We start from the raw sequence: 19,337 nt of genomic DNA on the forward strand, positions 1-19,337 counted from the left end.
CAAGCAGAGCATCAATCATTTTTCTCTCAGTTTCTGTCTATTAAAATAATTTGCCTCTCATGAAACAATATTTAATGTCAAGCATCCGCTTCATGTCTTCATTTGTTTTCTCTGTTCCTTCAATTAAAATGACCCGCAACAACTCGGGTTCAATTATAAATCTGCACGCATGACGTGGGTCAATCTGAGCTGGTGCAAACACATCAGAGTGTGTGTGTGTGTGTGTGTGTGTGTGTGTGTTCCTGGTCTAATGATATTATTACCTTTGAGGTTCCAATGAACATTTTGACGTTTTAATTCAGACAAATTGGCAAACAAGGAGCCGATAAATGTAAAAGGTCGTAACATTATTAGCTGTTAAATGGATAAATATTAGTACAACGTGCAATCCACAAAATTAGAAACATTCTGCTTTTTAACATCACAATGGCTTCGTGCCGATTCATTAAGGGTGTAACGGTACAACAGTACATGTATTTGTGGCTGTTCAGTGCTTCTTGTTCCCGCCACAAAGGGCCTTGGCTCCAGGTGGTCCTGTCGACCCAACATGCAGCTCAAACCCGACGCACTCCTCTTTTGTCTTTTGGCCGTTGAGCACACAGCCAAGCTCTGCAGCTCCCTTGCACAGCTCCACTGCCCAGACGCTTCATGCCTTCCTCAGCACACCCAATGCCCTAATAGGACACAGACACACCAGCGTCATCATTTTGCCACACACATGCGTGGGGAGAGGGCAACCAACGAGCCTCTGCTCTCAGCCACTTGTCCACATCCAGCAACAGTGCTGTAGGTGTGGATCCGTGTTCCATGAGGTGCTGCTGGTGCCCGTGCCAGCGACATCGCTGTCTGGCATGCTTCTTTCTCTCAGTCAGTCCCATTCTAGTCTCCCTGGTGTCTGTCCCTGCTCTTCCACCTCCACTACTGTTAATCTTTGCACACTTGTGGGTGTGGTACATCTCTGTGAGGGGCAGCTCTTCCTCAGTCTGCAGCCATTTCAGTCATTAAAAGTGATCCCGGGGAGCTTCACAGAGGGGAAATAAAACCAGCTCCGAAAACACTATTTATATATATTCAATTCAATTCAAGTTTATTTATGTAGCGCCAAATCAGGTGTTAGGGCCATGTGTTAGGAGATCGTTTTGGGCCGCTGCTGTAAAAAAGTGAGGCGGGAACCGGAAAAGCTTCTGCCAATCACAATTCGACAACGGATTATGAAAGAACAGATAATGCTCGAAACGCGCGGATTCTTCCTGACGTAAGAGGTGAGTCTCCGCTTTGTTTTGGTTGTTTTGGTGTCGACATCATGCTAGCGTGCAACATTCTGTCACTCTTAAAAAACAGTAAAAACGGTGAGAAACGTTGGCAGCGAATGAGTTAAGAAGGAGTACTTTCAATTTCTGTTGTACTTGTGCAATGACAAATAAAGACATTCATTCATTCATTCATATTTCTTGTTCCAGGTTCAACTGAAATTTCCAATTCTCAAGCCATAACTTTCAGGGTCGAGCTCAAAGTCACATCTCGCCAGCCAAGCCAGACCGTCCCGCTCTCCGTCGCTCACCTGTCCCTTCAGATCTCGTCCTTTACGGTTTTCTCTCAAGGCTCACGTCCTGGACCAGCTTGCTTATTCCCACTCCCCTGTAGACTGCACCCCCCACACAGGTTCTTATGCAAAGTGATTGTCCATGTTGAAACTATGTGGTTTATACAAATTTCATGAGCGTCAAAAGGATCAAGCAGTGGTGTAATAGGATGGAAATGGTTACATTTACTGAACGATCAATAAGATGTGATATCTGTCACGGTGCGCAGGTGAGTCGAGCGGAGGTGAGGATCCATGTGCAGGGCAAGAAGGCAGGCAGGCAGGAACATATTAAAGGGTTTCTAATGAAAAGCACATGGGACATGGAAACAACGAACAGACAAGGAACACAGAACTGCGAGGGTTTAAATACACAAGGAGCTGACATCTAGAGTGATTGGGAGACGAGAGGCAGGTGGGAGCAGTTAGGAAAGACAGGACTGAACAGAACGGGGAGACAGGACAGGTTGCGACAGTACAGCCCAAAGGGCGGAACTGGACGCCCAGCGCAGGCCAAGATGAAGTCTGGGGGGGGGGGAGTCAGGGGCACAGGAGGCGACGGGCGAGGACTGGCCTGGCGGTGAGTGGAGGCGGAGCCGCTGACTGGGCCGGAGGCGGAGGCGCTGGACCTGGCACTGACTGGACTGGAGCGGTGGCGACCCCAGAGGACAGCCAACACTCGGGCTGAGCTGGCGAGGAGGCCTGGAGTACCAGGGAGGTGAATGTCTCCACCTGGAACTCCCGAAGGCTGATAAGATTCTTCAGCCAGACCAGGGGCCTCATTAATCAAGCTTGCTTACGCACAAAACGAGGTCGGAAAACTGCGTACGCAACTTTCCACGCAAACTTTGGGATTTATAAAAGAAAACGTAGCGGAAAAATGTGCGCAACTTTAAGTTGACTAAGGACCTGGCTTACACACGTGTTGGACATGGAGAGCACCTGCATTGCTGCTGCTGAGAAGATACAATTATGAAATCCTGCAGCATTATCACTTGTACCGCTTCGTTTTCACACAGAACAAGACCCCCCCCCACACACACACACACACACACACAGCCTGAAGCGCAGAATACAGAATATCAGCAGGGGGACAGACTGAGACAGAACGTCATGTGTCTGTGACAGTGTGTGTCCTGTCACTGTGACCCGATCGATCATGGGTCCTGGCTACTTGGACAGGGGAGATCTCCGTTTGGCTGACTGGTTAGTGCGTGTGACTTTCACCCAGGAGTCTGGGGATCGAATCCCGATGGGACAATTTTTTTATATCCGCCACAGATCTCTCCGAAGAAGTCAGCATTGACAGCTTCAGCAACGCTGTGCCTCTCCGTGGATTTTCTCTTATTTGTTTTGCAAAAGCACTTCCTTTCATTTCTCCACCTCACCCACAAGTACCTCAATTTCTGCTTCTGTGAAATTGCGCTTCCTTGATCTGCCTTGATCTACGGTCGCCATGTCATTGGCGGAGCGCTACAACAGCCGGCTTATGTACATGCATGAGAACCACAAGGCACTTTGCATTGACCATTTATGGCAGTAAGTGGGCGTGGTGAGGGCGGGATGTGGCTAAAATGCAGCTGAGAACATTTCTAGATAGTTTCTGATTTATGAAGCGGAGATTGCGTGCAGCTGTGCGTACTCCATGTTTGATAGATCACAAACCTACTTGGTGTAAGTACATTTTTTTGCTGAGCTTAAGTACGGTTTTAGTACGGATTCTACGTAATGTTTGATAAATGAGACCCCAGCTCAGCCCAGCGAGCTCCGCTGGGTGGACCGGCGGCTCGGTCCCTCCGTCTGGAATCGACAGTGCTGACGGGGCTGGAGACAGAGGTTTGGGGTCCAATCTGGCGCACAGACCATGAGGTGGGTGGCTCCACTCTACTCCCTCGGCCTCGCCGTCTGGTCCCTCTCGTGGCCCCCCTGCAGTGGGAGGAGACCTCGGGAGGGAAGTCCTCTGGCCGGGTGCGCCGCCCACGAGACGTCTTTTCAACCCTCTCTTGAGGCTGACTCAGAGACGGTTAGAGGTGGTTGGAGGGTTGGAGGGTTCCGAGGGGCTGGAGGTGACATAAGCAGGGGTTGAAGTGCTCCCGTGTCACAGCTCCTGGGCCAGAGGTGACGACGGGGCCCGGGCTCCCTCCCAGCGCCGGGGACCGACTCCAGGAGAGCACAAGGCCAATCTGGTGCCCTCGTAGGCTGAGTGGTTCGGCTGCGCCTCCCAGCCTAACCTCCTGTCTAGATCCGGGAGGGCAGAGAGGATTGCAGAGGCCGAGGGTTCGGCGTTCTAGAAAAACTGAAATCAACCTTCAATACTCCTGGTACTGTCAAATTTTAGAAGCCATTGTGGCCCATGATTCAAAAAGTTTGCCCTCCCTTGGTCTAGATGCTGAAAAAGCATTTGATTCAGTTCAATGGGTTATAAAGTCCTAACAACATTTGATTTTCACCCAAACATAGAAGATATTTTTTGCTCTCTGTATAAAAAAAACCTACTGCCAAAATTAGAGTGAACAGGGACCTGACCAAAGGCCTTACGGTAGAGCAGACCGTCCGGCCAAAGTGAACTACCAGGGGAGGGGAGCCTTGGTAAGAGAGTTAAAGAAGAACCCAAAGACTACTGTGGCTGAGCTCTAGAGATGCAGTCAGTAGATGGGAGAAAGTTGTAGAAAGTCAACTATCAGTGCAGCGCTCCACCAGTCAGGTATTTATGGCAGGATGGAAGCCGGAAGCCTCTCCTCAGGGCAAGACACATGAAAGCCCACTTGGAGTTTGCTAAAAGACACTTGAAGGACCCAGAGATGGGGAGAAATACGATTTCTGGTCTGATGAAACCAAGATAGAACTTTTTGGCCTCAATTCTAAGTGGCATGTGTGGAAAAAACCAGGCACTGCACATTACTTGTCCAATACAGTCTCCACAGGGAAGCATGGCAATGGAAGCATCATTCTGTGGGGGAGTTCTTTAGCTACAGTGACAGGATGACTGGTTTCAATTGTGGGAACAATGACTGCAGCCAAGTTCAGTTCAATTCAATTCAAGTTTATTTATAAAGCACCAAATCACGACAAGAGTCGTCTCAAGGCACTTCACATAATAAACATTCCAATACAGGTCAGGTCATTAAGCCAATCAGTAAAAAGTTTCCTATATAAGGAACCCAGCAGGTTGCATCAAGTCACTGACAAGTCTCTGCACTCTGTGACTGTTCTTGAATGGCCCAGCCACAGCCCTGACTTAAACCCAATTGAGCATCACTGGAGAGACCTTAAAATGTCTTTCCACCAACGTTCTCCATCCAACCTGACAGAACTGGAGAGGATCTGTCACGTTCTGCTTCCCAGCCTCAGTTGCCTCTTGTCTCCCCTTGTGTTTATTGGTTCCTGTCTCTTGTGAACCTGATCACCTGCTCCTGTGTATTTAAGCCCTGTCAGTCCTGTGCCTTTTGTCGGTTCATCTGTTACCCTAATCTTACGTCTTCCCATGTCAACGTGCTTCGGTTCCTGTTGTTTCTACACACCCAAGTCCCTACAATAAATCAATTAAGGTATTTGCTGCCTCTGAGCTTTACTCGCCTGCATATGGGTCCAAAACCAACACTCACCATGCCAGGATCCCCAAATCCAGGTGTAAGAAACTTTACCAAGACAGATGGCTGCTTTAGCTCAAAAGGGTGCTTCTACTAGATACTTAGCAAAAGGCCTGAATACTTAGGACCATGTGATATTTCAGTTGGTCTTTTTCAGCAGATCTTCACAACACAGTCAGTCATTCACCCATTCACACACATTTCCTGCTGGGAGCCAGGATCGATCCAACAACTCTCCGATTACTGGACAACCCTCACTCCCTCCTGTGTTACTGCTGCTGTAGATGTTTTGGAGATAAAATCAGAGAGGACAGGCTGAGATGGTTTGGACACGTCCTGAGAGAGACAACGGTTACATAGCTAAAAGGATGATGAGGTCGGAGCCACCATAAATGAATGAATGCAGTGAAAGAGACTGTGAAAATTGAAGGGTCAAGCCCAATGAGACAGAAGAAGATGTAGTTCAGGTCAACCTAATGCATTTCAACAGGAATGAAAGCCCCGCCCCCTCTGAGCACTACCATAAAGCTCATCATTATAACAGATTTTACTGTCTTGACATCAGAGCTGATTCTAATAGTGGCAGCCATTAAAATACATTTTACAACACACACACACACACACACACACACACACACACACACACACACACACACACACACACACACACACACACAGACTTTTGCTTTATTAATGTTATCTGAAGAAAAATCATAAAATTAATAGACTGTTAAATGAGAAGTGGACATTATAAAACATGTGTATCTCCTCCCTCATTCTGATCGTATCACAGATCATGACTTACAACAGTCACAATTTCATGCTGGGTTAAACCGGAGAATCAGACATGGTCTTTAATCTGCAATACAACGTTCTGTTCGTGTGTGTGTGTGTGTGTGTGTGTGTGTGTGTGTGTGTGGCTGTTGGAGAGATAAATGATCCAGCGGTGATGTGGGCAGCCGCGAGTCTCATTAGCAAACAACAGCAATAGAAGACAATCAGAGATGTTGTGTTTTCCTTTGACGACACGTCTCATTCACTCATTCACCCCAGGAACATTAGACCGATGAACACTTACACATATAGTGTGTAAGAATGAGGTAAGATTACATCCTGTGGTCAAATGTGCTTACTGTAATCACTGGCTGTCCCGTGAGTTTCGTGGCTGTTCGGTTACGGATCAGCAAGATTCTAGATAACAAGCAAAGACGAGTCAAACACAGTCAGTAGAAATGTTATACCACATTTAACTGTTCTAGTTTTCTGTTCAGTCGAATTTGTTCAAATGTATGTGACGTTTCCATGATTTACTCTATCAAGCCCGACTCTTAATCTGTTTGGCTTTGGCCGTGGGAAAGCAAGCACTTTATTTATACCATAACAACAATAAAAACATGTTTAAAAAGATTAAAATGATAAAAATAACGGACCAAAAAAGCAAAACGAGTGTCCCTACTCACCCCTGACTGAACGCTAGCGAATAAAAGTGTCTTTAAACGGGTCTTAAACATTGCAAGCGAAAGAGCCAACCCAACATGAAGTGGGAAGTTGTTCTAGAATCTTGGCACGAGTACAGAAAAAACCCGATAGCCTCTGGATTTCATTTTGACTTTGGAACAACCAACAGCAGCTGATCTGCGGATCTGAGAGAGCGAGATGGGACATGAGGCAGCAAGAGCTCAGACAAATAAAAAGAATCACTGTCGTTAGAAGATTTAAAAAAATTATAATAATTTTAAAACTAATTCGGAAACAAGTCAGGAGCCAATGAAATGAATCCAAAACAGGAGTAATGTGCTCACTCTTTTTGGTTCCAGTTAAAAATCTGGCAGCTGCGTTCTGAACCAGCTGGAGTCTAGAAATGGACGCTTGGCTGCTTTCTTAGTTATAAAAGCATGGACCACGTTTTCAAGGTGGAGCTGAGGGTGGGGCTGTAAGGCTGGGATGAAATGACGACACCCGTCGAACTGAAGCGATGTAGCTACAAGCTAACCCAAAGCTAATGCGGAGGTGGGAGCTAAGCTAACGGAGGTAGCTACCTGGCTAAAACTCCTACTGTACACAACACCGGAGCTTCTGAGTCAGAGATACGCTGGGCTGACCACCGGGGAGAACCGGGTGGAACACAGAGGTCTCCCGAGAGCTCCACAAGCCGGCAGCCGCGCAGCAGACAGGCGCCGCTGCGATCAGAGATGCGCCGAGCTGCCACTGAGGGTAGGGGACCATACCGATAGTCCGTACCCAGCTCCACCAACATGTTATATTTCAACCCATTTTCTAAAGTGCAGCGTTATATTAAATGCACTGGGTTTTACCTTATTACATTTAAATTTCATGGTTAAACAGTACATGTTAAAATCTAAGCTCAGCTCGGCAGTGACCTAAAATACATAAATATAATTTTACTTACCGAAAAAAATGAAGTGGAGACTCCTTGGACGCTCTATTAGTGCAATTAATGCCACAGCAAGTCATTTTGTCCAGCAATTGCACAAATAATATCCAAAAAAGAACGTACAAATGCTACAACTAATGGTCTAAGCTGAGAGACTGAAAATGGCGGAACAGTTTTCAAACCAGGCCGAGGCTCTACTGAGGCCTTTCCCTGGAGCTAGCTCTGTGGTCACGTGGGTCTGATGCTCATTAATTATACAGAATTTTAGGCTTTTAATACACTTAAACAGAAGAGTGAGGAAAACATTCACCCCCCTCAGAGTTGTCATGAGTGTAAACTAGATCATTTAAACCTAAAACATGTTCTGGTACCAGGCTGTAAACATGTTTATTTCTGCTGTGAAATTGGTATTTTTAACATGGGAGTCAATGAGGATTTGCTCGCTTCTGACACCAGCCCCTAGTGGATGAGGGTGGAACTGAATTTTTGTCACTTCCTGTTTTGCTTCGTATCCAGACACAAATTATGGGGGCGTGGACAGACTGCATAGATGAAAAAAGCAGGACTCTGTTCACCTGACTGTCCAACTTTAAAGCAGCATCTATCTTTACCCCAAGGTTGGTGATAATGGGCTTCTCATAAGCGGACAGCGAAGAGAGATTAACCCGGTGGGAGGATGAGGAATGCTGGCTACCAGGTCTAAACACAATGACTTCTGTCTTTTCTGTCCTCTGGAAATTCACACCACGTTGGCTGTTGCCTCCCGCTCTCATCAACTCTGCTCAACCACAGCTCCTCGGCAGCGGCGGTTTCACCATTAGGCATAGGTCGGCGGCTGCCTGGGCCCCCCTTACGTTGGTGGGCCCCCTAGCCCTGACTGCTGGCACCCCCCTCTGTTAATGCCAATGGACTATTCTTATAAGATGGTAATGCACAAACAAGAAGCAAACGGTAGTCATTCCACCCCAATTCAGTTGGTCGCGGTAACACACCAAATTGTTGTAAGCCAAGTGCCATAAGACCACAAATAAGAATAAGAGGAGAAAGCAGAAAAAGAAGAAGAGAGGCAGGAGCGTTCGTAACAAACTCAAAGTGATAGTCCAAACGTTAAGCATGAACTGAGTTATCCTAGTGGCTCCAATAAGAGAAAGAAGCAGCTGTGATGTCGTTTTTCTATGTAAACATTAAAAGGAAGCAGAAAGGAAAGACAAAGGAAAATGTTTAAAGGGAGGAAAATATAGACCAAAATGGAAAATAGAAAACAATAAAACAAAGACAAAAGCACAGGAGCACTGACAGGTAGAAGAAAGCAGAGCAAGTATTAAAGGTGCTCAAAGGGAGAGAAAGACAGAAAAAAAGAGGAGGACAATTAAAAGGGAAATAACTCATGTCAGAACACGGGAGAGTTTCGCAAATCCAGTTAAAGATAAGATTGTCGAAAATTTGTGTAAGGGGGCCCCATGTCTGTGTTTGCCTTGGGTCCCCAATTTCCTAAATCCGCCACTGCTCCTCGGACTTTACTTGCCTACTGCTGTTTGACTGTGTGGGTGCGTGTCTACATGTAATCATGACCTAGTCCATGTTTACGAAGAGACTTGGTTGGCACTGGTGACATGACTCATGTTTTATATCAGCGAATCAGCTGAAATAGTAAAAGCTGTTAAAACTGCCAGATGAATTCTAAATGTGTCTTCATAAATGTACATTTTTACATTCCTATAATCATTTAGTTTTACTTTTGTGGAACATACACATATAGTAAGTACATGACACTTTTTTGAGTTTTCTACTTACTTTTCAACTTTTATTAAGTTTCCATTTAATTAATTTACTCTTTCACTACATTTTAGACATTTTCATTTTATCACGGTTAATTCAATAACACATCAGTGATTGCATTCCTTTATTTGTACAATTTTTTAACTACACCATTCAGTTAATCTACATACACATAGTTACTTTTTTGTTTACCATCTGACATCATTGTATGAGTGCTAACAATATTATAAGTCTCTGGTTGAACTGATATCCTGACGCCATCTACTTCCATGGACTCCATCTCCTGGATTATGTTGGCATAATCCTGCTTCTCCTGGTGTTCCTGCCCGCCATGTTTGCATTACAATTGCTGATTGGGAGGTCTGCTGATGTCTCTCCTGTGTGGGGTGTTTTGGAAAACCTCACTGTTCCATCTGCAGCTTTGGTTCCTTTGGATGTAACAGCACATACGTGCTCATGTACCTGCAGCATCGGGCTCTCTCTCACCTCAAGATGCAAAAAAGCACTGTGAAAATCATGTTCTTTGACTTCTGAAGTGTCTTCATCACCATCCAGCCGTGTCTACTGCAGCAGAAGATGGAGGGTGAAGGAGTGGAAGAACATCTGACTGCATGGACCATCAACTACCTCACCAACAGGCCACAGTACACGAGGCTTCACAACTTTACGCCTGAGGTGGTTGTGCGTAGTACTGGAGCTCCACAGGGTATGATGTTCTCACGCTTTCTCTTCACCTTCTACACCTCAAACTTCACCTACAACACCAGCAGCTGTCACTTACAGAAGTTCTCTGATGACTCGGCCATTGTCGGGTGTGTCTGAAAGGAATTACCAGGAGTACAGGTCCGTCATCATAGACTTTGTTGACTTGTGTGAGCGTAACCACCTTCGCTTGAACATCAGTAAGGCAAAGGAAATGGTGATTGACTTCCAGAGAAACACTCCTCCTCACTCACCAGTGAACATCCAGGGAGCAGATGTTGAGGTGGTGGTACCTGTGGTACCTGGGTGTTCACCTCAACAGGAAACTGAACTGGTCACCCAACACAGATGCTTTTTATAAGAAGGGCCAACCCCACCTCTCTCTGAGGTCCTTTTTGAGTTAATTCCCAGCTGCTAAAATAAGTTTAATACTCTGTTTTTGGCTCTGTTATCCACTCTGCTGTGGTCTGTTGGGGTGCAGGCAGCTCTGACCGAGACAGGAAGAGACTGAACAAGCTAGTTCACAACGCTAACTTGGTTCTGAGCTGTCCACCGGACTCAGTTGAGGAGATATGTGAAAGGAGGATGCTGGGGAAGATGACCTCCATCTTAAACAAACCCTCCCACCCACTGCATTCCACTGTGGAGACCATGGACAGCTCCTTCAGAGGCAGACTGAGCCATCCCAGATGTAAAACAGAACGCTACCGTAGGTCATTTACCCCCGCTGCAGTAAGAGTTTATAACCCCTCAGTCTGAGCTGTTCTGGCATTATCCTGCTACACAATAACACCAATGTGTTCAATACTCATTCAATACCAGATTTACATTGTATGTCTTGCCGTATGCTGCATAGTTTTGGAACCCAATTTTTCTCCTTTTTATTTGTGGTTTTTAGTGGTCAAAGGTTACAATTCTAGACTACCGCCTATGTGAGTGCATACATCTACCTTTGTTATTATTTTTCTTCAAATTATTCCCTTAAGTGTTGGTGCTGCTGTAACAAGTGAATTTCCCCACTGTGGGATCAACAACATCTATTCTATTCTATTCTATTCTATTCTATTCTATTCTATTCTATTCTATGCATTTAAAGAAAAATTCATAATTTTCCTTTCTGACAACGGTCTTTAATAAACCAGAACTCTGTTTTTCCTGGCAATCAGCCACCCCAACCATCAGCACCACAACACAACTGCTGCTGGTGATGCTGAGTCCACGTTCTTCAGTAGAAGAGGCTCCATCACAAATCAGCAACTTCAGGTTGATAAAAGGACAAATCTAATATAGAGGGACACATCTGTGGTTGAGAAAATAATGGCAGAAATAAAGGAGATGACATTAGGGCTGATTGTGGGAATTCTTCAGATCAATCATCTTTGTAAATAAACTAAAAGCCAGAAGAAGACAGACCATCAAGAGCCATGGTATCTGCCAGCAGATATCTCCACACTGTCTGAATCTTCCATAAGGATGAATTTTCCTTAATATGATTGTAAAGAAACTATTCCAATCATATGTTAGTAACATATTTATCATGAGCAGCGCTTCCCCACCATATTTATGTCACACACAGCCTGCTGAAATATTGCTCCAAACTCTAATTAAATCTACATGAAAGTGCTTTAACCACTAGAAACAATATCCCATAATATTTTAGACTTTTTACAGATAATCTGTTTGGCTTTGCACACAGAGGCTTTAAATAAACAGCACGTTGAAACAAAAATAAATCTGAATTTAAAACATTAGAATTTAAACGCTATTTGTTCTGATTGTGTTGATTTTTCACCCTTGTTCAGCACTTTGGGGTGGCCTGCATGACTGTAAATATGCTACATTAAAAAAGTTGACCTTGACCTTGTTGATTGTGGCCCCCCGAGGCAACTCTCTAGAGGGGGCTGGGGCTTTGCTGGTGACAGTCTCCCTGGGGTCCCTGTGCTCTGGGGCAGCGCCTGGATCTCTGGGACTTGGAGCTCCCCCCCGTCTCCTGCACATCTTTAGGGGGCAGATCTGTGGTCCCTCACACTCTCTGTTGGACGCTCCTATAGAGAAACCTTACATATACAAGCGCGTGTACTCACACAGGTGCTCACATAAGTATGGACTTGGGCATTTGAATTAGAATTTATTTATTTGAATGGGACAATGCATATTAATGAACACACAAGACATAAATATATCAGAATTAGCTAAAAGCTAGTTTCCATCCATAGTCCCATGTACATAAAGCACAGATATTACAATTTAAAATAAGATAAACTATACAGAATAAAAATTGAAACAAGGACAACTAAAATATGTGAATAACTCAACTCCCTATATTCCTCTTACGTCCTAAAAACATTTAAATTCTTACATGAGGCAAATCCTTAGATTTCAAGGATAGAACAACAGCAAGAAGAACAAGTATCAGTAAAACCAAACCAATGTTTGCATTGCGACTACGAACCAGCAAATGATTTCAACCGACTTTTAAAAGTACGGACGGAAGGGCTGTCTCTTACATCAGCCTGCAGCTTATTCCACTCACTGCATTCCTCACTAGATAAAGTGTTCTGTGCAAATGTTGTTTTCCTAAACTGAGCCTGGCAGTCCCCCCGTGTGGTCGATCATCTGATATCTCGGGTACTTTTTTGCCTTATAAAAATTCCAGTAGGGGTGCTGGTGCTTTGCCTGTCATTGATTTGTAAATGAGACAGAAGTTGTTAAAGGGGCATTATGGAAGTGTGACGGCCAAAACATGTGTAGAAATAACAAATGTCTTCTTCATACATTCTCCTGCAATGCCCTGGTCCTGTAGAATCCATGGTTTTACTGTGATTGCCTGTTTTTCTGTAAAATCACAGAAAAAGAGAGATGCTCGGGTCGAGCAGGCTGCTTCATGCGCGTTCACGCTCAGGCATCGCCCTCCGAACCGTTCTGTGAACGTTGTTTCAGCTGTCATCAAGGATGTAAATGTTACAGATACAGAAGACGCCACTGGTGCTTTAGCTCGCCTAGTAAGACTTCGGGCTTTCGTGCAGAAGACCCGGCTACGATTCTGGATGTGAACGTAGTTGTTTTAGAGTTTCTTTTTTACATGAACGATATATTTTTTTACAGTAAGATGCCCAAATTTTTATATATGGAACAAAAACAAAGGAACAAACAATGGAACCCAATTTCTGGATTTCAGTCACATGACTCACCTTGTTCTTCTGCAGCCGTGCGACAGTCAGACTGGGTCAGGAAGTGTTGTGCTCCGCAACAAAACACAGAGATATAACAGCGCGATGGATGAAAGTGGCTTTACTAAGGCTTTAAACGAGCTGGCACAAACACGGCATCGTGAAAAAAACATCTGCTTTCTCGTTATTACCCATATAGTTTTAAAAGTCGCACTTTATTTTTTCAAATGTATTTCCTTTTTCTGTTGTTGAACCCCGTATATCCTCCTGTTGTCTCCTGAGCACTGAATTAAAAACATTTTATGTTTTTGCTCCTTCGGCTACCTTCAGTGTGCTCTTACTCACCTGCTTTTGGACCTCACTCACTTACACAACATGACAGAACGATCCGACCATTGATTCTCATGTCAGTTCTCTTGTTGGCTCTTCCTTCTTCCATCTCAGGAACGTTGCTAAGCTGAGTCCCATTCTGTCCCGCTCTGAACTTGAGACAGTTCTCCACACCTTCATCTCCTCACGCTTAGACTACTGTAACTCTCTTTTCACGTGTCTGAGCAGAACCTCCCTGAACCGTCTACAGGTGGTTCAGAACGCCTGTGCTCGGCTTCTGACCAAGTCCTCCAAACACACCCACATCACCCCGCTTCTCCTCCAGCTTCACTGGCTGCCAGTCAACTTCAGGGTTCATTTCAAGATCCTGGTTCTGGTCTATAGGGCCTTACATGGACAAGCACCATCTTACATTGGTGATCTTCTTAGTCCCTACACCCCCAGCAGGTCCCTGAGGTCCAGTGATCAAAGTCTACTGGTTGTGCAGCACCAGGCTAAAGGTCAAAGGTGACAGATCATCTGCTGCTGTGGCCCCCAGACTCTGGACCTCTCTCCCCCTGAGCCTGAGATCAGTGGACTCAGTGGTCTCCTTTAAAAAGCAGCTGAAGACTCACCTGTTCAGGCTGGCTTTGGTGTGAACATCATCACCCTCTCCTTGTTCTGCTCTCCCCACCTATTCCACCTTCCTCAGGATCCACTGATTTCCCTCTTTCCTGTTCACTCTCTCTCTTTCTTAACATTTTTTAATCACAATTGTATATTTTTTGCTCATTTAAAATATTTTTTTAATGATTTTCTAAATTTTTTGTTTTTGTGAAGCGCCTCGTGATTTTTATCTTGAGAGGCGCTATGGAAAAGATCTTTTCTTCTTCTTCTTCTTCTTCTACAGCATACTCCAACACAGCCTGACATTTTTCCTCAGACGTCACAACTGACATCACACCATCACGCATACACTCTTCCCCACGGGCAACCAAGCTACGTGCAATTAAAATAGTTCAAGTATCACATTTTTTATTGTTTATATTTAACATTTTGGCTGTAGGCCTAGTGTTTGTGTAATTTTTTAATTACATAACTGTACTCAAATGTTGCTACTGTTCAAGCACTTCATTATTAAAACTTATTTGGTTTCCAAAGGATTTTTTTATTTTGGCAGTTTACCTCAGCTCTTTTGGATGAATCTGCTGGTATTTGCAGATGATATGCTTTTGCAGGAGAAGTATGAGGATGTCATACTTGTTTTGATTTGCCTGTTTGACTATTTTTGACTACATTGTGGAAGTTATCTTTGAAATAAAAGCAAAATACACAGTTTCATTGTATTTCTATATTTATGTCTATGTTTTTTCATTTAGCAGACGCTTTTATCCAGAGCGACTTACAATTTATAACCTGTAGGGCATGTTGTGATCTGTGGGGGAAACCGGAGTACCCGGAGGAAACCCACGCATGCATGGGGAGAACACGCAACTCCACGCAGAAAGGCCGCAGCCGAGTTTCAAACCTGCAACCTTTGTGCTGCGAGGCAACAGTGCTAACCACTGCGCCACCATGCAGCCATATTGTTCAGATATTTAATCAGTACCTTTAGTCAGCACAACTACAATGCAGCAGTACAGCTTTACAGACAGAACTGTTCATTATTGAAATTAAAATGCAGATTTAGGAACAGGATTTACAGTTTCACATACCGAAGACTGTGTCATTATGTGAACCTTATGACAAAACAGATGTTCATGTGGTGTCAGGGACACTATCATATCTGTACACACATTAAATGTGGGGTTCCTGCTGGTACTTGGCCCTCCAGCGAGTTGAAGTACTTCTACATCAGGTCTCTCGGGTCTTTTGCCCTTTCTGTAGGATTGCGTGCATGGCCGGTTAGCAGATCATGGAATGATCTCTGGCCTTCTTGTCTCCAGGATCCAGGGATCATTTTGTGGTTGTCAATCTCCTGGTCTGTCAAGGTTGGTGGCACATCCTCCAATCTGCATTCTCGCATGAAATTTTGGATCACACATGAGGCTAGTTTTATCTTCATAACCTTCTCTGGATGTGGACAGATGTTTGTAGAAGAACTATCTAGAACAGGGGAGTCAAACTCAAACTCACACGGGGCCGAAATGAAACTCTGGGACGGAGTCGAGGGCCAAACTTAATATTTTTGAAAAAGTGACGGCAAATTTGCACATTTTCTTTATCAACATATATGCAATTTTGAACCTTTAAATTTGGAAACAAACTTATTTCTGCATTAACACTGAATGTGGAATAACCAAATTACACACGAGCAAGTCAGTTTTAAATAAAAGGCATCAGTGGTATTCATTACTTGTGGTATAATCAGCATTTTATAAATCTATTCAGGATTTATGTTTTCTTGTTTATTCATTTTTCTTATTTTTTATTCTCCTTTTTTCTCCTGTAATACGTGTCATCGCTGCTGTGACGTCTAGCTTTCCCCACTGAGGAACAATAAAGGGATTTTCTATTCTATTCATCTATCTGCAGCCTTTCCACTTCCTGTTTACTGTAGGTAAAATCTTTTCTCACGGGCCAACAACAAAATAAAATATCATTTTATCTTAAATGAAAATGCAACATCTCACCTGTTAACTTTCATGTTTTGGAGCAGAAAAAGAGCATAAAACCAACATATCTAAAGCTCAGTTTGCTCCACTGGTTTACTGTGATGCTCACCTGTTCCAGCCAGATACCTGTATCATGGGGTTGATCTGAGCTGAGGAGGAGACTCCTGTTGTTTTGTTCATCTTCATCATAATAATGACAACATTAGATGACAACAGGTGCTCACATAGGTTTGTGCTGATGAACATGTCTGAGCAGCGTGACCACGTTGTTGTGAGTCGGGGAGGAAACACAACCACAGAGCCGTGCTGGTTTGAGCGTGTCGCTGCTCGCTGGAGTTATATCAGCTCTGTCTGGACGTTAGTTGGAAAACTTTCTCTTTCAGTCGTGAACACATTACTGAGCGGCTAGAATCTCCGTTTCTGGGCTTCAACGTCAGAAAATAGCTGAGCAAACTCGGCGCTGAGTGAGAGGAGTGTAGTTTGTTCGAGACAGCGGAGCTGCAGACACCGGCAGCAGGCGGAAAAAACACAAAGGAGGGGGCTTTGTCGGCTCCGCGCTGACGCCGCAAAGCATCATGGGAGTTGAAGTCTTTGCGGTAAAATCGGCCAGCGGCCCAGTTTTAATATATTTTTGATATTTATCTCGCGGGCCTCATAAAAATGCTCCGCGGGCCGCATCTGGCCTTGACTCTGACATATGTGATCTAGAAGAACTGAGTTCTGGGTGTGAAAAGAATTTGGTTTGCATTAAACTATGAAGTTGGTTCTTATCAAAACGGCATCAGACGCAGTCACGTGTGTCTACCTCACCCTTTCTTTGGAGACCCTCTTCGCAGATCCGGAGGTCGGGAAGGTCGGATGACCTCTGGGCACCGAGGTTCAGTAGATAAACCGCAGCACCGACGCTCCAGTCCAGAGATGTCGCCGGGCACAACAGGTTGGAACTAGTTTGCGTCTAGAACAGCTGTTTCTGAATAGCTGAAGGAACCGTTTTGCTGTGTCAGCTGTAGGCAGCTTTTAGCTTGTCGAAAGCTTGTCAAGAGATGCGGTGGCTAGAGAGTTTCACCCCGGTGGCCAATCCGGAGTTCTGCTAAAACTAACAGGATGCTCCCCAGTGAGTCGTGGAGGATGGCTGCTTATACTGAGCCAGGATTCTCTGGAGGTTTCTTCCTGTTAAAAGGGAGTTTTCCTCTCCACTGTCACTTTATGCTTGCTTGGTATGAGGATTGCTGTATAGTCAGTGACTTGATGCAATTTGCTGGGTTCCTTATATAGGACACATTATTTCTGATTGGCTTAATGAACTGACCTGAATTGGAATTTTTATTATGTGAAGTGCCTTGAGACGACTCTTGTCGTGATTTGGCGCTATATAAATAAACTTGAATTGAATTGAATTGAATCTCACAGAATGCTGGAATGCTCCGCAAGTGATTCTGTTTTAATATTCTCATGTTATGATTTACTTGGCCAATCGGGATGTGCCATATTAAGAGGTGTTAACAAGCAACCCTCAGAACATCACACCTTCTTTCAGATACAGGATGCTCTGATTTGTGGGTAAGAAAATATCTATGTGCAGAAATTACTTTAACTTTAATTTATCTCTAATGAACCTTGTGTCTGAGTGTAGATAATGATTCACTTGTGAAACCAAACATTACTGATCATAACACCAAAATGTTTCATTGTAATAATAAAATTCATTTCAACCACAGTAATTTAAGCGCAGATTAATCAAAACATTTCATTAGTATTCATATAATATTTGTTCATTCAACCATATTATTATTTAATGATTATTTAACTTATGAGTTGTAAAAGTGTTCACTTTATTCAGAGGCATGAGGAATCCTGTAGAAGCGATGAGGGACGCTTAGGCCTTGAAACGGGAACAGTTTGTTGACAACATGTTATCATGTGTTCAGAGCTGCAGAACCTTCTGGGCTTGTTGGAAGACAGAAAGTAAAATCCATCTTAGAGAACGGAATTAATGTCTGCAGATGACCGGTGGCATGCAGGTCAATATGTAGGTGAAAACTGATCATTTCTGGACGTTTCACTACGTGTTGTTTGGTTTATTGGTATTTTAATTAATCAATGGGTTACAATGTAACTATGCAAGTGTAATGGAGATTAGTGTGTCAGTCCAGGTTTGAGACCCACTCAATCTAACTGATTTCTCTGTCACCTATTGAAGTTTTGAGGATGGGGAAACCCCAAACGGGTGTTTTTACAACAGCAGTGGTAATGCTCAGTACAAACCTGTGGCCTCAGAGAGTCGATCTCCTGAACTGATAGCCATTTGAAACCTCGTGTTTGCGTTTGAGATGAGTGGCTCCACTTTTAGTAAAATGTATTCGAAGTCCTCAGAGGTCAGGCAGTTATTGTTTTAATCCACTTCTGTCCTTTTTCTGGTTTAAAAAAAGGGTTTAATGTTTTCTGACAACCTTATATGAATGTAATAATTTGTCTAAAGTTGAATTGAGAAAAACAAAAACTGTTTCCAGGGACAGTCGAGCTAGCACAAGGTATTTACATTAGCATAGATGGCAGTAAATGATGGCAATAGTATAGCAGTGTTGACGTAACTCACCTCCAGTTTCCTTTGAAGGACAGAGACCTTGCTGTCCCCGTCCAAGCAGCCAAGGCCGTGCCCATATTCTCTAACGCTTTCTCTTCTTCTTCTAATCGCTACAAACGACTGCAGCAGCAAAAGCTAAAGTTGCTAAAAGCTTCTTCTCCTCCATTTTAAACTTCTGCAGAGCATGATGGGAGGAATATGGCAGGAACAAAATGCTAAAATAATCCAGATGTAGTCTTGTAAATAGTGTTCCTACAAGATAAAGTGTTTGTAAAATCTTTAGTCTGAGACTAGGACTATAAACTATCAAGCCGAGCATTTAGATGTGAGCTGATAATCTTTTAGAGTATTTTCAAAGTGTTTAAGTGTAAGCCCAGCATTACTGAGCACATCTCCTTATTCTGCTGGCTTTACTGTCTGGGAATACGATGAATGTGTGACCTTTGACCCCTTTAAGAGAAACTCACCTTCGGGTTGTTTTTAGCTGGTGCTAAAAACACAGGTTTGATAAGTTTTCTTTTAATAATGGCTGCTGCAGGAAAAGTAATTTAGCCCAGCAGAAAACACACACACACACACACACACACACACACCTATGTCATGAGTGATTC

This window comes from Nothobranchius furzeri, chromosome 16 (genome assembly GCF_043380555.1).
Source record: "Nothobranchius furzeri strain GRZ-AD chromosome 16, NfurGRZ-RIMD1, whole genome shotgun sequence".
Lineage (NCBI taxonomy): Eukaryota > Metazoa > Chordata > Actinopteri > Cyprinodontiformes > Nothobranchiidae > Nothobranchius > Nothobranchius furzeri.